This window comes from Pleurodeles waltl, chromosome 5, assembly GCF_031143425.1.
Source record: "Pleurodeles waltl isolate 20211129_DDA chromosome 5, aPleWal1.hap1.20221129, whole genome shotgun sequence".
NCBI lineage: Eukaryota > Metazoa > Chordata > Amphibia > Caudata > Salamandridae > Pleurodeles > Pleurodeles waltl.
In genome coordinates, this window is record NC_090444.1 from 1574138687 (window position 1) to 1574148038 (window position 9352).

Below are 9352 nucleotides of genomic sequence, written 5' to 3' on the forward strand. Positions count from 1 at the left end.
AATAAAGTTTGATTAACAAATTGTTCTTGCAATAAAGGTTTTGATTACAATTGTCACTAATAAGGAATAAAACCGATTAACCTTATTGAGAGTGATGGTGGTTTCTTATTAGATAAGGCTTTTCCTTGATGTTCTATGTTGATTATGATGTATATTGATTATCCATTGGTTACCGTTTAGCTAGGATACTCCATGAGATCGAAAAGATTCATCGACCTATACGCATCCCCTTGTAAGTTTACTTACTAAGGACAAGGCGCGCTAGCACATGCAGGACCTGTTGGGGAGAAAAAGGTTTGGATACCCAAGAATGTAGTGCCAAGTTTTGTGGTGGGAGATGACATTGACAAGTAGCTGGCTGCCTATGAAGTTGCACTAAGGGCCCATGGGACCTCTGAGGAGCACTGGTGGGAGGCTTTGTAGTTTTATGTACCAGCAGTGGGAAGGACACACTTCTTACACTAGCTCCACAAGATAGATATGTCTATGCACCCATGAAAGCTGCATTACTGGCCAAGTTTGGGCTGACCCCTGAGAAATACCGTCAGAGGTTTAGGGACAGCACCAAACGTTCAACACAAACTTGGGTAGATTGTTATGATTTCTCAATAAGGCACTGGATGGATGGGTGCAGGGCAGCAAAGTAGATGATTATAAAGGGTTATATGACTTGATTCTGAGAGAGCATATGCTCAGTATTTCTTTTACAGGGTTGCACCAGCACTTAGTAGATAGTAAGCTGACTGATCCCAGAAAGCTTGTTGAGGAGGCGGACCTCTGGGTTAGCACCAGAGTGTCCAAGAAGGCATCTGGGGGGACACGCACAAAGGTGGTCAGGGTTCCTAACAGAATAAAGAAGGGGGAGAAAAACTTAAAGATAAGGGGTTCTCAAAAGGCCCCTAAAGAATTCCCAAGGGGGGGTGGTAACCATTCCTTTTCTAGATTTGGTAAGAAGCCAGGGTACTTTGATAGAACATTAGGGAAATTAATTCCCAAATGCTTAGAGTGCTACCAGCGAGGACACTCTAAGGGCGACTCCCCGTGTTCAAAGAGAACACAGTCCACCACTGAACAGACACCTGGGTTGGCTAGTGTAGCACTTGGGGTAGAGACAGTCCCAGTTAGCTTTGGGGGGCAGGCAGAGGTTATCCTAGTGTACCTGGGAGAAGGAGAGATGGTGCATAAAGCCCACATGCCAGAAAACACTTCCAAGTATAGGCAGTGGGTCACCATTGATGGGAAAAGGGTGGAGGCTCTACGTGACACAGGAGCCGGTATGACTAGTGTCAAGAGTCAGCTGGTGTCAGCAGAGCAGATAGTCCCCAATACTAGTCGCTGACAATCGTGAGAGTCACCCACCAGTGGCCCATGTTCCCTTTGAGTTGAGGGGAGTCTCTGGTACTCTGAAAGTAGCTGTGAGTCCTGCCATGCCTTTAGATTCTCTGTTAGGCAATGATCTTGAGCATACTGTCTGGAAGGAGGTAGAGCTCAGATCCCACCTGGAGATGTTAGGTTTGCCTGAGTGGGTCTGCATGGCCACAAGGTCCATGGCTGCCAGGGAAGGGAGTCAAGGGCGTCTGGAGCCTGGAACAATGGCCCAGACATCTGCAAAGAGGAAGGGCAAGAGGCGTGGGAAACCCACCTCAGAAGTTCCCACAGTGAGGTGGGCCCCTGAGGAGGAGGAGACCCCTGAGCAAAATGGGGAAGACATAGCTAACCTGGGCAACCTACCTGAACTTGCTGGCTGGCAAGTAGAGGGTGGGCCAACCAGGGAAGCATTCTGCAAGGCAAAGAAGGAATGCCCCATCCTTGAGGGTCTGAGGCAACAGGCCACAGCCCAAGAAGCAGGTGACGTCTCTGGCACTCACCATATTTTCTGGGAGAATGATCTTCTTTACAGTGAGCCTAAGGTTCCGGTCACCAGGGCAGCATGTGTGCTGGTGGTCCCCGGTGTTACCGAGCCTTCCTACTGTGTCTGGCTCACGACATTCCCCTGCCAGGACATCTGGGCCAAGACAAGACCTTTAACAGGCTTGTAACACACTTCCATTGGCCCAGAATGAGGTAGCCTCAGATAATTTCTGCAGAGCTTGCCCCACCTGCCAGGCTAGTGTGAAGACAGGGAAAAAAGCTTAAGGCTCCTCTGATCCCACTCCCCGTCGTTGGCACCCCCTTTGAAAGGGTGGGCATCGACATTGTTGGTCCCTTGGACCCCAAAACTGCCTTGGGCAACAGGTTTATTCTGGTTTTAGTGGACCATGCCACCTTCTTTCCAGAGGAAATCCCTCTGAGAACAGTGACTGCACCGGTGGTGACCACAGCCCTGCTGGGAATATTTACCCATGTGGGATTCCCTAAGGAAGTTGTGTCTGACAGGGGCACAAACTTCATGTCTGCATACATGAAGTCCATGTGGGATGAGTGTGGGGTAACCTACCGGTTTACCACCCTGTATCATCCTCAATCCAATGGGCTTGTTGGGAGATTCAACAAGACCCCTAAAGGCATGATTAATGGCCTGACTGAAGCCATGAGACGTAAGTGGGACATCCTCTTACCATGCCTGCTGTTTGCTTACAGGGAGGTGCCCCAGAAAAGGATGGGGTTCAGCCCCTTTGAACTTCTCTATGGTCACCCTGTCAGGGGACCACTGAGCAAAGTTAAAGAAGTCTGGGAGAAAGCTCCCAAGACACCTCCCCTGGATGTGGTCAGCTACATGCTGGCCCTCCGCAACCAAACCCAACGCTTCTGGAAGCAGGCCAAGAGTAACCTTGAGTCCAGTGAAGAGGTGATGAAGGAGTGGTATGACGGGAAGACCACTCTGGTTGATTTCTCACCTGGAAACAAGGTTTGGGTGATGGAGCCAGTGGAGTCTGGGGCTCTCCAGGACCGCTAGACTGGGCCATTTGAGATTAAGGAGCGTAAAGGAGAGGCCACTTATCTAGTGGACCTCAAGACCCCTAGGCACCCCCTAAGGGTCCTTCATCACAACAGACTCAAACCTCATTTTGAGAGGTCTGAGGTCAGTATGCTTCTGCTCACAGATGAGGCCATGGAAGAGGAGAGTGAACCTCTCCCCGAACTCCTCTCTGCCAAGGAAGGTGATGGGTCAGTGGAGGGTGTCATTCTCTCTGACTACCTGACTCTAGACCAGAGAAGAGATTGCTGTGAGTTGTTAGAGCAGTTCTCTTCCCTGTTTTCCCTTACTCCTGGACTTACCCATCTTTGTGTCCATGATGTTGACATGGGAGACAGTCCCCCTGTGAAGATACAATTTACAGGTTGTAGGATATAGTAAAGGCCAGCATCAAGGAGGAGGTCCCCAAGATGTTGACCTTACGGGTTATTGAGAAATCCAGAAGTCCCTGGGCGAGCCCTGTGGTGCTGGTTCCTAAGGCTGCTGCCCCGGTGCGAAGCCAGAACTCCAGTTCTGTGTGGACTACCGGGGTCTCAACTCAGTCGCACAGACTGACGCTCACCCCATCTCCAAGCTGATGAGCTTGTTGACAGGCTAGGCTAGTACATTTGATCTTACATTAGGGTACTGGCAGATCGCCTTGACTGAGGGGGCTAAAGAGAGATCTGCAATTTCCACACCTGTTCACCATTACAAGTTCCGGGTGATGCCCTTTGGGTTGAAAAATGCCCCGCAACCTTCCAACGGTTGGTTAACTTGGGTCCTAACTCGCAAGGATGCCTTCTGTGCAGCCTACCTAGATGACATAGCTATCTATAGTTCCAGCTGGGAGGGACACCTTCTCCACCTCAAGGAGGTGCTTCAGGCTCTGCAACAGGCAGGCCTGACCATCAAGACTAGTGAGTCCCAGATTGGGCAGGGTTCTGTGGTGTACTTGAGACACCTAGTAGGTGGTGGCAAGGTGCAGCCACTCCAGGCCAAGATTGAAATTATCAAGGCTTGGCATCCACCTAGAACACAGACTGAAGTGAGAGCCTTTTTAGGCCTCATTGGATACTACCACAGATTTGTCAAGGGCTATGATACCATTGTGTCACCCTTGACAGGACTCACTTCCAAAAGCAACCTAGGTTGGTGAACTGGACAGAGCCTTGTCAGAAATCCTTTGATTCTCTGAAGGAAGCCATGTGCACGGCCCCTGTGCTCAAGGCCCCTGACTACTCCCAGGAATTTACTGTGCAGACAGACACTCCAGAGCATGACATAGGGGCTATTCTAGCACAGCTAAATGAGGAGGGCTCAGATCAACCAGTAGTCTTTATTAGCAGAGGACTATTACCACAGGAACAGACGTGGAATGCTATTGAGAGAGAAGCATTTGCTGTGGTCTGGGCACTGAAGAAGCTGAGACCATACCTATTTGGGACTCACTTCCGGGTTCAGACAGACCACAGGCCCCTCAGATGGTTCATGCAGATGAGGGATGAGAATCCTAAACTCTTGAAGTGGTCCATTTCCCTACAGGGGATGGACTTTACGGTGGAGCATCGCACGGGAATTAATCACGCCAACGCTGATGGTCTCTACAGATACTTCCGCCTTAGTGATGAGAGTGCCCAGGAGGTTGGATAGCTCCCCCCACTTTCAGCTGGGGGGGACACATGTTAGACCTGACAGCCTTAGCGTGGTCTCCCCTAATTTTTTGCTTGCCTCCCTCCACTTTTTGGACACTGTTTTTGCTGGTTTTAAGACTCTGCGCACTTTACCACTGCTAACCAGTGCTAAAGTGCATATGCTCTTTCCCTTTAAACATGGTAACATTGGATCATACCCAATTGGACTATTTAATTTACTTATAAGTCCCTAGTAGAGTGCACAATGTGTGCCCAGGGCCTGTAGATTAAATGTTACTAGTGGGCCTGCAGCACTGATTGTACCACCCACTTAAATAGCCCCTTAACCTTGTCTCCGGCCTGCCATTGCAAGGCCTGTGTGTGCAGTTTCACTGCCAATTCAACTTGGCATTTAAAAGTACTTACCAAGCCTAAAACTCCCCTTTTGCTACATATAAGACACCCCTAAGGTATGCCCTAGGTAACCCATAGGGCAGGGTGCTGTGTAGGCAAAAGGCAGGACATGTAGCTATGTAGTTTACATGTCCTGGTAGTGTAAAACTCCTAAAAAATGTTTACAGTACTGTGAGGCCTGCTCCCTTCATAGGCTAACATTGGGGCTGCCCTCATACATTGTTTGAGTGGTAGCTGCTGATCTGAAAGGAGTAGGAAGGTCATATTTAGTATGGCCAGATGGTGACATTAAATCCTGCTGACTGGTGAAGTTGGATTTAATATTACTATTTTAGAAATGCCACTTTTAGAAAGTGAGCATTTCTCTGCACTTAAATCTTTCTGTGCCTTACAATCCATGTCTGGCTGGGTTTAGTTGACAGCTACTTGTACATTCACTCAGACACACCCCAAACACAGGATACTCAGCCTCGCTTGCATATATCTGCATTTTGAATGGGTCTTCCTGGGATGGGAGGGTGGAGGGCCTGCTCTCACACAAAGGACTGCCACTCCCCCTACTGGGACCCTGGCAGACAGGATTGAACTGAAAGGGTACCTGGTGCACTTCTAAGCCACTCTTTGAAGTATCCCGCACTTCAAAGGTACACTTGGGTATATAAACAGGGCCTCCGCCCCTACCAACTCAGACACTTCCTGGAGAAGAAACTTGGAACCTGAACCTGCATCCTGCCAAGAAGAACTGCCTTGCTGCCCAAAGGACTCAACTGACTGCTTTCTGTGAAGGACTGCTGCCTTGCTGTTGCCATGCTGCCTTGCTGCTCTCTGGCTGAGGTGAAGAAGTGCTCTCCAAGGGCTTGGATAGAGCTTGCCACCTGTTCCCTGAAGTCTCAGGACCAAAAAGACTTCATCTCTTCAAGAAGGACTTCTTGTGCAGCGAAATTCGACACACAACCTGCCAGAAACGATGCAACGCCTGCCCCACGGTGAAAATTTCACTGCACGCTAAACCGGAACGATGCCACCCACCTTCGCGAAGAGAAGATCGACGCAGCACCAGCGTAGCGACCGGAAATTTGATGCACAGCCCACTGGATCGACGCACAGCTGACCCAGCCCGACATCCAGGGAGGAATCGACGCAGCGACTGCCTTGTGGGAGAAAGTTTGACGCAACGCCCACCGGATCGACGCAACTCCTGTGACTTCATCCTGCCAGCACAGGAAATCCACGCATCATCCCCGGGGCATCTGAAAACCCCGCAACCCAAAGAGGATCCACAAACGAGTGCCGGATATTGTCGCACAGCCATCCCTGCGTGGAAATTAAATAATGCATCGCTGTGTGCAGCCTGAGAAATTGACTCACACCCCTCTGTTTCCACGCTTCTCCTCCTCTGCGGCCCTTTGCAGAGATTTTTCACGCAAACCAGGTACTTTGTGCTTGAAAGAGACTTTGGCCCTCATTACAACCCTGGCGGTCGATGTTAAAGCGGCGGCAAGACCGCCAACAGGCCGGGGGTAAAAAAATGGAATTACGACTGTCGCAGAAACCGCCAACATAGACAGCCAACACTCCGACCGCAACGGCGGTGCAAAGAAACAGCATGGCGCTCACCGCCAACAGACAGGCGGAGACAGTGTACCGCCCACACCATTATGAGAGGCCAATCCACCACCTTTTCCGGGGCGGATTCAACGCAAACAAAAACACGGCGGAAACTGGACTTGGAAGGGAAAACGCTCACCTCTACACACCCCACGAGGAACCAGGACGCCATGGAGCCGGAACTCCAAATTCTACCTGCCATTCTCTTCCTGCTCCTCTACCAGGAGCACGACCGACGGCAGCGACCATCACGGTGAGTACTGCACCTACGACACATGGGAGGTGTGACACACACACGCAACATGCAACACCCCCACCCTCACCCACAACAACATACACACAAATACATGTTGAAACATTACATTTACACCCCCAGACCCTCCCTGGAAGAATGCAAGGACAAAAGGAAATGAAATGAACGATTGTAATGAGTAAAAATCCATTAGTCAAAAATATATATATATATATACACTATTAACAAATATCTACACCAAGATTTCAAATCCATGTGCTGCACCTACATAGTCCGTGGACCACTGGGCCCAAAATGCATGCGCGAGGCCCACACAAGATACCCGATCCAAATGGAGAGAACACTGCTGGGGCATCAGATCGAAATAAAACAGGCACCTTAGGGGGAAGGGAAGGGGGGCACCTCCGCCGGAGGAGTGCATGACACAAGGTCCACGAGGGGGCTCCATGCCCATTGAGGTATCCTGGGGAGTGCAAAGTCACAGTCTCTCAAGTCTCTACAGTGGGTGGTATGCCCAATGCTTAATCCTGGGGAGTGCAAAGCCACAGTCTCTCAAGTCTCTCCAGAGGGTGGTTTGCCCACTGCTTTATCCTGGGGAGTGCAAAGCCACAGTCTCTCAAGTCTCTCCAGTGGGTGGTTTGCCCACTGCTTTATCCTGGGGAGTGCAAAGCCACAGTCTCTCAAGTCTCTCCAGTGGGTGTGTTGCCCACTGCTTTATCTTGGGGAGTGCAAAGGAACAGTCTCCCAAGTCTCTCCATTGGGTGGTTTGCCCACTGCTTTATCCTGGGGAGTGCAAAGCCATAGTCTCTCAAGTCTCTCCAGTGGGTGGTTTGCCCACTGCTGTATCCTGGGGAATTCAAAGCTACAGTCTCTCAAGTGTCTCAAGTGGGTGGTTTGCCCACTGCTTTATCCTGGGAAGTGCAAAGCCACAGTCTCTCAAGTCTCTCCAGTGGGTGGGTTGCCCACTGCTGCATCCTGGGGAGTGCAAAGCCACAGTCTCTCAGGTGGATAACAGTCTCCACTTGTTCTGGAGGGGGCTTTGTGCCCAGAGTGCTTCATCCTGCCAAGGACAGAGGTAGTGGATGTCATTCTCCACTGGTTCTGGAGGGGGCATTGTGCCCAGAGTGCTTCATCCTGCCAAGGACAGACGTATTGGATGTCATTCTCCACTGGTTCTGGAGGGGGATTTGTGCCCAGAGTGCTTCATCCTGCCAAGGACAGAGGTAGTGGATGTCATTCTCCACTGGTTCTGGAGGGGGCTTTGTGCCCAGAGTGCTTCATCCTGCCAAGGACTGAGGTAGTGGATGTCATTCTCCACTGACGGTGGGCCAATATGGAAGCTGGCCAGGCCCCTGGAACTGACCACCAGCCACGTACGACTGGCCACTGGGAATGGCAGCCATGTCTGTGATGGTGCCATTGGCACAGGATGTGGCGTGGCCGCTGGCGGTGCTGGCAGTGGCCTCAGTGGCGGCGGTGCTTGCGGCGCTCATTGGGGGTGCGGTGCTGGTGGGTGGCTCAGTGAGCGTTATGCTGGCGGTGGTGTCCTGGGCAGCGGTGCTGGCGGTGTCCTGGGCAGCGGTGCTGGTGGGTGGCTCAGTGAGCGTGCTGCTGGTGGCGGTGTCCTGGGCGGTGGTGCTGGTGGGTGGCTCAGTGAAAACTTGGGGTGCTGCTGGTGGCGGTGTCCCGGACAGCGGTTCCCGTGGCGGTGGTGCCCATGGCAGCGGTGCATGTGGCGGTGCCGGTGGCGGTCTTGTCTGCCATGCAGGTTGGCGGCGACTTCCCTTTCTTCCTCTGGCCCTTCCCCACCTTGGATGGTGGCGCAGCTGTCTTGCCACTCACAACTGTAGTCCTGTGAGAGCCCTTGGTGGCAGGTGATTTGGCCTTCTCCCTCCGGGCTGTGGCCAACTTATTTACTTTTTGAGGAGGGGGAATGTCCTTGTGCTGGCTCCTTGGCACACTGGCTGCCCTGCTGCTTGGTGCACTCCAAAAGCCGGTTACTGCTGGCACCACTGTTCCCGGTGATGTGGTGGCTGAGGTGCTGGGTTGGGACCTGGACAGGCGAGCCCTAGGGGACGGAAGGGGTGGGGGAGGCGTAGGGAAGAAGTCAAGGTTTGACAGGAAAAGTTTTTTAGACACACTGGGACGGGTAGATGGAGGGGGTTTGGGTGTGGAGGAAGAGGTAGTGGTTGTAGGAAGTGTACGTTTGCTGACTTTGGGTGAAGGTGCATGGGCTGGAGGCTGTTGAGAGGTGGATGGCTGTTGGGTGGGTGTGTGATTGCGTTTGTGTAGTTTGGGAGGAGTGCTCACAGACACACTGGGAGAGGACACAGGGGATGTGTGAATGGTAGTGGGGGTGGAGAGTGCACGTGAGCGGTGTGTGGTGATGGGCGTGCTGGTGATGGACGTAGTAGCTGAAGATGTAGTGCATGCAGGTGTGAGTGGAGACATGACAGGGAGGGAGGAGGAAGACGTGGAGGAGGGGGACACAGTGGAGGCAGTGGATGTTGGTATGTGTGCATGGGTATGATGCTTGTGTGAGTGCCT